This window comes from Tursiops truncatus, chromosome 4 (genome assembly GCF_011762595.2).
Source record: "Tursiops truncatus isolate mTurTru1 chromosome 4, mTurTru1.mat.Y, whole genome shotgun sequence".
Classification (NCBI taxonomy): domain Eukaryota; kingdom Metazoa; phylum Chordata; class Mammalia; order Artiodactyla; family Delphinidae; genus Tursiops; species Tursiops truncatus.
This window is the reverse complement of record NC_047037.1, coordinates 135,511,574-135,523,193: the sequence shown is the minus strand read 5'-3', so window position 1 is coordinate 135,523,193 and position 11,620 is coordinate 135,511,574. Positions and strand designations below refer to the sequence as shown.

Genomic DNA, 11,620 nt, shown 5'->3' with positions numbered 1-11,620 from the left:
AATATTTATTCATTTGATGTTTTGCTTTATTTAATTAGTAGTTTTATCTACATAGGTATAAAAAGAGGTGAATAATAATAATAATAATAATACACTCCTTGTGTATGGTTAACAAAACTAGAGTCATATGCTACTAAGACCCAAGAGTTAACTTTGCCTGTGAACTTCCTACTCATTCATGTCTGAATAGTTTATTATTATCAGCTCATCTACTGAGAATAGGAACCAAGAACCGACCATTCATCTTTACCAGGTTTTGCCTGCAACGCCTGTATCTGTAAGGACATCTCTTACTCAAATTTGTCAATGCCTCGTTGGCCCGTGATTCTGTGAGTTGACTGGGATCGGCTGGGTGGTTCTTCTGCTGCCTGGGGCTGCAGTCCTCTTGGGGCTCGACTGGGCTGGGACATCCAAGATAGCTCATCCACCTGTGACAAGAAGCCCTGGGCAAGACTACCTCTGGTGGAGTGCCTCGGGATTGAGAAGGCACAAAGGGCTCTCGTCCTGAGAACCAGGCTCTGGAAGGGGACAGGAGGGAGGCAAAGCCGGAAGCCAGCTCCAGAGTGTTGGGTGGCAGGGACATCTAGACAGCTGGGCTGGCTGGAATGCTGGATAGCGGGGCCTTTCTTTCTTTCTCCATCGAGTCCCAGGGCTCCCCTCTCTCTGCTCTGGTTTCTCCATGGGCTCTTTTCAGCAGGTAGCTGCATATCTCACGAGGCAGATCAAGGCTCCCAAAAGCATAAAAGCAGAATCTGCCAGGGCTTCTGAAGTCTTAGCCTGGACCTGGCACAGCATCACTCCTGCCATATTCTATTGGTTAAAACAACCACGGGCCAACCCAGATTCCAGAGGAGGGGAGATAAATAACATCACTTAGTATGGAGAATGGAGAATGCAGAAAAATTTGGAATCATCTTTATTCCACCACACGAAACAAAATCTGTGTTACTTGCCTGGGACTGCTGTAACAAATTACCACAAACTTGGTGGCTTGAAACAACAGAAATGTATTCTCTCACAGGTCTGGAGGACAGAATCCAAAATAAAGGTGTCAGCAGGGCTGCACTCCCTCCAAAGGCTCTAGAGAAGGATCCTTCCTTGCCCCTTCCAGCTTCAGGTGGCTCCAGGCATTCCTTGGCTTGTGGCTGCATCCCTCCAATCTCTGCCTCTGTCTTGACATGGCCTTCTGCCCTGTGTCTGTATCACTAATATCTTTCCCCTTTCTCTCTCTCTCTTTCTCCTTTTTCTTTGTAAGACACTAACAATTGAAGTTAGGGCCCATCTCAAATTCAGGATGATCTCACTCAAGATCCTTACCTTGGGACTTCCCTGGCACTCAGTGGTTAAGACTCCACGTTTCCTATGCAGGGAGCTAAGGTTCAATCCCTGGTCGGGAAACGAAGATCCCACATGCTGTGTGGCATGGCCTTAAGAAAAAATTCTTAACTTGATTACGTTTGCAAAGACCCTATTTCCAAATAAGGTCATATTCACAGGTACTGGGGTTAGGACTTGGATGTATCTCTTTGAGGGACAAAATTCAACCTGTAATGCAAGCACGACTCTTTTTATTTATCCTGCTTGGAATATGTTGTACTCTCTGGCGATGTGGCTACATGTTTTAAATAGTTCTGGAAAATTTAGTCATTCTCTTTTAAAATATTACCTTTCTTCCTTTCTCTCCAAATTTTCCTCCTGGGTTCCCAGTCATGTATGTACTAGTCCAGGGGTAATTTTTTTTTGTCTGTAAAAAGCCAGTGAGTAAATATTTTAGGCTTTGGAGGCCATTTAGTCTCTGTCACAACTACTCAGCTCTATCGTATTGTAAAAAAAGCCATAGGCAATACACAATCAAATGAATGTGGTGGTTCCAATAAAACTTTATTTACAAAAACAGGTGGCTGGATGAATTTGACACACGGGCCATAGTTTGCCAAGCACTTTGCTAGATCTTCTTGTTCTTTTTCTGTAACTTTTATACTTTTTCATATCTTTCTCTTTTTCTCTCTGCTGTATTCTGGATAAGTTATTCAGATATATTTTCCAGTTCATGAATTCTCTCTTTAACAGTGTAATCTACTGTTTAACTTAAACATTGAGGTTTTTTTTCCATTGGTACAGAAACATTTGTTTTGTTAAAAATAATCAATAGGGCTTCCCTGGTGGCGCAGTGGTTGGGAGTCCACCTGCTGATGCAGGGGACACGGGTTCGTGCCCCAGTCTGGGAGGATCCCACATGCCGCGGAGCGGCTGGGCCCGTGACCCATGGCCGCTGAGCCTGCGCTCCGTGATGGGAGAGGCCACAACAGTGAGAGGCCCACGTACCGCAAAAAAAAATCAATAATCTGTGTGAATTTTGCAAAGAATATAAAAAAGTGACTGACAAAGTACTAGATGCAAATTTAAATGAGAACTCCCTCCACTGGTGAATAATACATAAAAGGGTGACCTCTTCAGTATTTATATCCATTGCGTTTTTCCCCAACAGTTTTGTTATTAATTTTTAAAAGTTCGATTTGTTTTTCTCCCTGATTCTACCAATTGATGCCTAATGTTTTCCTGTTGTTTATTCATACATTATAAGTGTATCCATTCTTTAGATGTTTTATACTTCACAGTTCTGCAGGCTATTGCTACAGTAGAAACATCTGTAGTCCTTGGGGGTCTACAGCTGCTGTTTCTTGTTTCTTTTGGCTTTTGTTCATAGTGACTTGCCTTCCCAAGTATTTGTTGATTTTTGTTCGTGAGGTAGTGCTTGATTTTAATTTGTGGGATTCCTGCAAACTAACTTGAGAAGCCTTTCCTCCAAAGAGGGTCTACACCTCCTTTTACCCATAGATGCTAAAGCCCCTCTTTTCCATACAATTCACCCCAGAATCCTTCAAAGATTTTTTCTTAGAGTAAGTATCTCAGATTTCGGTCCCCCTACGGGATTCTACCTCAGGACAGCCCTACCGCCTCCCTGTTGCCATAGGTTCAGGCCAATTCCTGCCATGCAGATACCTGGTTACTGCAGCCCTGTCTCCCTCCTGGCCTCTCAGCCAGCTCCTGACCACTCCTGTCCTAGTTCTTGGTGATTCCTGCTCAGCCTCTGGTCAAAGAAACCCGGAGAACCCCACCTCCTTCCTTTCCTCCCTGCCCGCTCTCAGACTCAGCTTTCCTTTGTCTACATGTCTGTCTGTCTTTTTTTTTTTTTTTTTTTTTTTGCGGTACGTGGGCCTCTCACTGTTATGGCCTCTCCCGTCGCGGAGCACAGGCTCCGGACGCGCAGGCTCAGCGGCCACGGCTCACGGGCCCAGCCGCTCCGCGGCATGTGGGATCTTCCCGGACCGGGGCACGAACCTGCGTCCCCTGCATCGGCAGGCGGACTCTCAACCACTGCGCCACCAGGGAAGCCTGTCTGTCTATTTTGTGGCAGCTCTGGAGATCTCTTCCATCTCCAGAAATACGTCGTGTCTGAGATCTTGTTGTGAAGCAAGCCAGCCCCAAAGCACTAGTTTCTCAGGGTCTGGAGACAGTTCTTTTGTGAAACTTAACTTGACACAGACATATACACTGTGGTAACTTGTCTGGTGTCACTCTAGGTGGGAACAAACTGACTTATAAATGGGGGCGCTTTGGTGCCTACCCCACAGGTGGATGTGAGGATTAAATGAGATCACCTATAAGGAAGATCGCATCCCTGGACACAAGGTAGGCACTTAATACATTCAGTTGAACTGTAAAATGACAAGCACAAGGGACCTTCTCCAGGATCAACCCTGCATGTGATTATTCACCTTCCCCTTAATCGTGTCTCCCTGTCCCCTCCAATGGATTATCCTGCATTCCCACCATAACCCTTGCTCTGAGAAAATGCTAGGATAAATGTATACGTGAACACTGCTTAAAAGTGTGGCCCCTTCCAGCGATATTCGTGTTTTGACCATGGGCAGGTCCAAAGGAAGGAAGCTCTCATTGTAGAATTTGCGACATTGACCTAGTTGTTCTGCAAGGTCAGAGGGAAGAGGTATTGGGGTTCTAAGCCTTGCTGGCTCCCCTGAAATCACGCTAAAAGTGTTCATTGGCCACTTGCTTAATCTGACAATAGAGACTGCTACATTTGGAGAAAGGCCTGTAATTATTCCTGGCCTTATTAACATGAACAGCTGAAAGAATATGATGCAAAATCCTCCTACATAGAAAAAACAACCAACTGAAAAAACAACCAACCTACTACACGCTCACATTTATTTCAGTCTCTGAACAGAGTTGTGCTCTGCTGAGTTATAATGAGGAGTGAGTTTTCCGAGGGTGTGATTTATGAGCCTTTCACAGATGGGTTTTAAATGGGGCCACTGACAGTTCCACTCCAGCTATGGCTGGGCTGGGGGCCTTGGGGCCCAAAGGAGCCAAAGAGAGCTGGCGAGAGACCAGAGAGGGGCTGGGTGGGCGCGTCCCATTGCCACGGGCCAGGGGCACGCAGCCAACCCCGGCTCTTCCACTTGTGAGCTGTTCCACTCGGCGATGCTGGGTTATTCAGTTTTGTTTCTCTCGAGGAAGAAATAACACGTGTTGACATGAAGATTGAAAGTGGGATCTCTCCTGTGCCCCAGTCGGCACCAGAAATGGAAACATTAGCACTTTTTTCCTGCTTATGCTTCTCTCTCCCTAGAACTGTTTGGTGGTAAAGTTAGCATTTCACTTGATTTTTTTTTCTTTCTCTCTACGTATTCTCTACATATTCTCTCTTGCATATTCCAACCAGGAAAGTGAGGATGGTATGGTCGATTGGAAAGTGCCCGCCCCCTCAAGATATGTCGACAGCCTAATCCCTGGAACCTGTGAATGAGACCTTGTTTGGAAAAAGGACTTTGCGGATGTGATAAGTTGGGGATCCTGAGATGAGGCGATCATCCTGGATTATCCAGGCAGGCCCTGAACACCATCACACGTGTCCTTTACAGCAGGGATGCAGATGGAGATTAGGCAGATGCACAGAGGAGACGTGATGCAAAGATGGAGGGATGCAGCCACAAGCCAAGGAGCGCGGAGGAGTGCCAGCAGCTACCAGAAGCTAGAAGAGGAAAGGAAGGCTTCTCCCCCAGAGCCTGGGGACGGAGTGCAGCCCTGCCAGTACCTTGATCTCAGACTCTGGCCTCCAGAACTGTGAGAGAATAAATTTTGGTTATTTTAAGCCATCCAGTTTGTGGTAATTTGTTACAGCAGTCCTAGGAAACGGATATAACTGACTATGCCTCAAACACCCATTCCAGGAAATGGATAAGACTGTAGTTTACATCCCCGTGTGCAGCCCCTCACTGCTCTGCTGCGGGGTGCCCACCTGCTGGGGCAAGGCTCTGGGAGCCCTAGAAAATGGGGCCTGCAGCAAAGCTTGTGTGCTAATACTTTTGTGGGGTGGGGAGTGGTAGTGCAATCCCAAGGAAGAGTGAGGGAGAAAGGGGAGTGAAGCCGAAAGGGAGGGAAGGAAACACAGGCAAACGGCCACAGTTTCTTAGGGGATACGGCTGCGTGGCCCTGGGAGACACCTCAGGAGAGGCCGTATGTAACCACTGTACTTGGAACAGGCTGGGTGGGGGGTGGGGGTGGGAGGGGCCAGGAAGGGCAAGCAATTATCTGCTGTTCTCTCCTGGCAAAGATCGCCCTATCCTTCTAGACTGTAGCTCCTAACACTTGCTAGAACCTTCGTGGGTTGGGTCAGGCCAGACCTGGGTCCCGGAGCTATGGCAATTCCAACCTTGGGAGGTACAATGGAGGCTGTGATAGGGTCTCACCCCTGGGGGAGGCTAAGAGGAGCTTGGTGACGGTGGGAGTGGCACGAGACCACTCTGGAGCCATTCCAGCTAGGACTGTGGACAGGAGGCTGGCAGGGATGGGTCGATCAGGGGACCACGTAAACTGAGTCAGGTATCACAGAGGCTCTGGGCTGGTGGCCAGCACCAGTGTCTTCTTGCTTTATGGACTTCCAGAAATGGGGGGGACCTAAAGGCTTACACACACCCTGCCTAGGTCCCCAGTGCCTGTGATTCCGTTTGCCATCAATCTCCCACTCGGTTCATTGTTTCTTCTGCTCCCCTGCTTGTCACCGTGACTGCTTGGCCTTTTCTGTGTTCCTCTCATCCCTTTGTCTGCATAGATATCCTCTCCCATCCTGTCTAAATGCGCATCCAGCCCCGCTCTCCCCGGGGGTTCAAGCTAATCTCTCCTATTTCGGCATTTGATTAGACATCGTCAAGAGAAATTCCCTTTAGGTTTACAGCACAGGGATACAGAGTCGGGAAGGAGAAAAATAGTCTTTAACAGACAAAACAGGCACCAGGGACGCTGTTCTCTTTAGGCATGACAAGTGGAAGAAAAGACTCATTAGGGAGAAGAGACCTTAGGCGGTTGTCAAATTGAATTTTGCTGGATGAGGGGTGGATCGAGGTCATGCATGTAGGTAACCCTCGTGCATACAGTCAAGCTGTGGGACCCCTCCTGGGGTCTCATGTTTGGTCCACAAAACCAGACATGAGGAATGGCCTCTTTGTGAAGACAAAACACTGAAGCCTCTAGGATGTGGAGGTGGGCAAGAGAGAAGATGACCGTGTCCCCAGCCCTGGACGGAGCCCTGGACGTCCCCCTCTGCAGCCCAATGGGGAATGGGTGAGGAGTGAGTATTTCGGTGCCTGGGAAGGAGGTTTGCACAGTGCCGGGCACCAGGTCCCTGAGGGGAGGCGGCCTTGTAGACAGAGGCCACAGGATTGGAAACCAGATTGGATGGATTGGAAACCAGACCCAGACAGACAGGGGTGGAGTTGTTGCTGGTTGTTGTTGTCCTGGTCATCAACACCAGGAAAAGGAATGACCAGAGTGGACAGACAGGGAGCAGAAGCTCCTGGGATCACCTAAGACTTAAGTGTGGAATTGACCTGAGAACCTGAATTATCTGAAGAGATACTTCAAAGTGACTTCATTTTAAATGGCGACTACCTGGACTTTAACTTGACTTGGCAAGATTAATATATCCTGCCACCAACAGAACTGAGGGCTTGAGAGCTAAGTGAAGTTACAGTAAAAGGAAAATCTGTGCCCTTCCCTCCATCTGCAAACACAGACCAAGCCAGTGTCAGTGGGGATCTATACTCACTGCACAAGCCTGCATCACAGCCCCTCGGAGCAGCTCTGTCCCGACTGCAGGCAGGTTGTTGGCTGGGTCTGAGGACCAGGGAGGCCAGAGGAAATCCCACAGGCTGAAGATTCGGGTTTTCACAGTGCCTTAGAGACAGCACAGTGGCAGGGAGCGTGGGGTAGTCCACGTGGCCACACGAAAAGCCCTGCATGATGGCAGCTGTGGGCAAGGTTGACGGCCACGGTCTTTGCAGAGATGGCTCTGTCGGGACCTGTGGTCGGCAGTTCTGTACCGAAGAGGATGACAGTGAATGTATAATGGGCCCCTTTCCTCCTCCTCAATCTATCGTTAATTGTATTGGGTACCCATTTAATTCAGACTCTGATAATACCAAAACGTCACTTGATCTTCAGGTGATCAAGCCATCAAAATGCCCCCCACCCCCGGCCCTAACAGCTTTGGCCTGGGGGGGGGCAGCTGGCTCATTTCACAACAGAAGGAGCACTAGTGGTTGATACACTGACTTCCGGGGGCCAGAGACCCTCCACGAGACGCTGAGAATCGACATGAATGATGCTTCTCACAAACGCATTAGTACCTCTGGCTTTCAAATGTGTGCAGATGATGGAATTAAATACACATCTATTTCAAGACCTTTCGGGAATTCACAGATCATTATTTTTGTCATGGTAAATTCTCTTAACCAATGGGCACTATCACCGTGACTTGTATCATATGAGTGTGTGATAGATGCCGTCAGTCCCCCATCTGTGTCCCTCTCTGTGCTCTGGCTTGACTTTCAGTTGCCTGAGGGCTCACCGGCCCCACCAGCCTTCTGGTCAGAAGTGCCAGGACATTTGCACCTGTTCCTGGTTGCCCACATCCTCTGACTCTCCAGAGTAGGTGTATAAATACCCCAGCTCCCTCACCCCTTAGGTGGGATAATTCTGAGGTGTGTGTTCTGCAAGTTTCCCCAAGTTTCCTTGAGGAATTAAGCCCAGTTACCAACCATGAGAGCTGGTTCCACAGTTCACCTTTTATCTTTCCTTGTAACTCTTTCACTTCCTACCAGTGCTAAAATGATTTTAAGACCCAATTACAAAGTGTGTGTGTGTGTGTGTGTGTGTGTGTGTGTGTGTGTGTGGAGGGGTAGTTTCCACACCACCAAGCAATTCTCTGCTGTACCAGCTCGGTGTCTACAACTTAATTCTAACACTCTCTGCCCAGAGATAACATCACATTCCACAGGCTGAGGGCTCAGTCCCACAAGACGGCTCCCATGTTACTTCAGAGGCCAATTGCCAGGGGTAGGTCCCCAGGTTACCTACAACCTCTGTCTGATTTGGCTACAGATCAGAGTTCCCACAACCCCCCTCCTCACGTCTGATTAATTTGCTAGAGTGGCTCACAGAACTCAGGGAAACACTTACTTACATTTACCAGTTTGTTAAAGAGTATGATGAAGGATACAGATGACCAGCCAGGTGAAGCGAGGAGGGTAGGTGGGAAGGGTGGAGGGTTGCCATGCGCTCTGCGACAACCTCCATGCGTTCACCAACCCGGAAGCTCTCCGAAGCCTGTGCTTTTGGGATTTGGGGATTTTTATGGAGGCTTCATCACATGGGCATGATCGATCGCTAACCCCATGTACAGCCCTTCTCCCTTCTCAAGAGACTGGGGGGAGGGGCTGAAAATCCCAAGCTTCTAACCATGGTTTGTTCTTTCTGTGACCAGCCCCCATCCAGGAGCCCACCCAGAATCACCCGTCAGAACAAACGACAGTCCTATCACCCAGGAAATGACAAGGGTTTCAGGAGCTCTGAGCCAGGAATGGGGGTCAGGGACCAGTATACATGTTTTCTATGATCTCACAAGTGCTCTTTGACCTCCAGAATAATAAACCATGTGCCTCCAAACCTGGTCTCAGGATCTGCCTCAGAAGAGCCCAAACCAGACAGGAGATAACTGAGCAAATCTCCCCCCCACTCTTTTTACTGAGGTTTAAATTACATACAGTCAAGTACGCAAATACTAAGCAAACAACTCGACAACTATCTCTATTTGTATATCCCTCTGTAAATACCACTCAGATCCAACTACAGAGCATTTCTAACGCCCCAGCAGGCTCGCCCACCCACCCCACTATCAACAGCAAGCTAAAAAGTAACTTCTTTTCTTGCTGTAGACCCGCTTTGCCTGTCTTTGAACTTCATATAAATGGAATCCCACAGTATGTACTTTCTGGGGTGTGGCTTCTTTTGTCCAACATTATGTCTGTGAAATCTTTCTGCCTGTAGAAATAGTTTGCTGTTTTTTACTACTGTTATATTCCATTGTATGACTATCAGATAATTTAAAAATTCATTTCAACTCTTGGACATTTGGTGGTTTTCTGCCTCAGGCTATTGTGAATAAAGCTGCTGTGAACTTTCTTGTGCACGTATGTTGCTGCACCCAAGCACTTGCTTCCTCTGGGTGTATGTCCAGGAGGGGAATTGCCGGGACACAGACCATGCAGGTTTAGCTTGGGTGGATGCTGCCACACATGTTCTAACATGGTTGTAACAGTTTACATTTCCCACTAGTGATGTGAGAGTCCTCGTTGCTCCGATCTTTGGCAACACTTGATACTGTCAGTCCTTGAAATGTTAGCCTTTCTGGTAGCTCTGTGCAAAAAAATGTGGCCACTCCTGGAGATATGACACAATCCCTGGCCATCTGTAATTTGCTCTGTGATCTTGGAAAAGGGATAAACTCCCTGTAAACTCTATCTCTCCATCAGGAAATTGAGTAGATTACACTTGGCACCTCTGTCTACCCTGAAGATGCCTGGAGTTGCTGGGGGTTTTTTTTGTTTTTATTTTTGGCTGCGTTGGGTCTTTGCCACTGCACGTGGGCCCTCTCTAGATGCGGTGAGCAGGGCCCACTCCTCACTGCAGTGCGCAGGCCTCTCACTGCTGTGGCTTCTCTTGTTGCAGAGCACGGGCTCTAGGCGCAAGGGCTTCAGTAGTTGTGGCATGAGGGCTCAGTAGTTGTGGCTCACAGGCCCTAGAGCACAGGCTCAGTAGTTGTGGCGCACGGGCTTAGTTGCTCCATGGCATGTGGGATCCTCCCAGACCAGGGCTCGAACCCGTGTCCCCTGCATTGGCAGGCGGATTCTTAACCACTGCGCCACCAGGGAAGCCCCTGGAGTTGCTGATTTAAGTAGGAGTTGCTGGTTAGAAGTTGCTAATTAGAAGCCTTGGTGACCTTTTGACTGTTCTAGCCTTCAGAACCTGTCCCTTCTCTGGATCTGTGTGTGGCCTTAGAGAGCCCTTCTTCCCAGCTATACTCTTTGGTGGCAGGACCATAGTTTAGACACCCTGTGTCTTGCGCAGCACCCAGTACAACTAGGGCACTCAGCAGGTGTCCAACCACTACACACTGGGTCAGTCCTCTGGCTCATAGAGACCAAAGACTCTCCTTCGGGTTGGTTATCCTTGCTTCCCAGGTATTTGTTTTCTCCCCCAGTGATGCCACAGGTGGGGGCAGCATTACCGTACCAGGCAGAATCCAGTCAGGAAAACAGGACAGGGAGGGTTATCAGAATAGAAGCTGGGAGGAAGGACAATGGATTAAGGGCTCAGAGCCCTGAGGAGGGTCCTCGTTTGTTCGTGCTGACCCCGGGAGTGGGTACGACGAACCTGGTCCTGGGAGCGTGGAAGAGGCAGGAACCAACTGCTTCAGCAGGACTGAAGGGCGTGTGCTGACGTAGCACCATCAGGAACAGCCAGCAGGAAGGAGCGGGTCCCCAGTCCTTCTAGCAGCCTTGGGGTCGCCCATTGGCAGAGCCTGATAGAGCCCCACAGTGAAGCAGAAACGGAATCCACAGAGCCCTGTGCTCGCATCAAAAAGCACAGCGTAAAGGGAGGAGTAGAGCTGAGAGGAAAAGCTTAATACCTGGCACAGAGACCCAATTCCTACTGGGTCATTCATGGCGCCCACCTCCCTACACAGGACGCCCAGGCCATGCAGAGTCCCGGGCTATGGCTGGGTTTCCCCGAAGGAGGTACCATTCTGTGTCCCCCGCACCCCGGCCTCCCCGTGCCGTCTGCAGCCCACAGTCCACCAGATGGAGGTGCTTCTTCACGTCGCCCCTGCTGGTGCCTTCTGTGAAGGTGCGTGTCTGGGCCAAGGGTGCCCTCTTTGTGTGGCCCCAACCGCTGTCTCCAAGGAACCAGCGAGGGTGCTCATTTCCTGCAGGTGACAGAAGATGCCTCCTCTGCTAAGCGTGGCCGCAGCGTCACCGGGGCTGTAGCCATCAGCTTTTGCTACTGGTATGTTGTGGTAACAGACACCCCCTAAAATGGTAGATGCTTCCAACAATAAAGGTTTCCTGCTTGTGCACACTGTTTTCACTCTGCCCCATGTCGCCCTCATCCTGGGACCCAGGCTGAAGATCCAGGGCCCAGCTTCCTCCAGGACAAGCTGGTTCTGTGGCAGAAGGGGAGAAGCAAATGGCCTCACAGA

The 11,620-nt window shown here is 49.3% G+C and overlaps 1 long non-coding RNA gene across 1 annotated transcript; it reads left to right on the top strand.

The window, feature by feature from the left end:
* The first annotated feature begins 2,323 nt into the window (after nucleotides 1-2,323).
* LOC141278618 (uncharacterized) lies at nucleotides 2,324-5,180 on the top strand. Its single transcript, XR_012331611.1, has 2 exons — nucleotides 2,324-3,693; nucleotides 4,748-5,180. It is a non-coding gene; the product is annotated as an uncharacterized lncRNA (long non-coding RNA).
* Nucleotides 5,181-11,620: the final 6,440 nt, after the last annotated feature.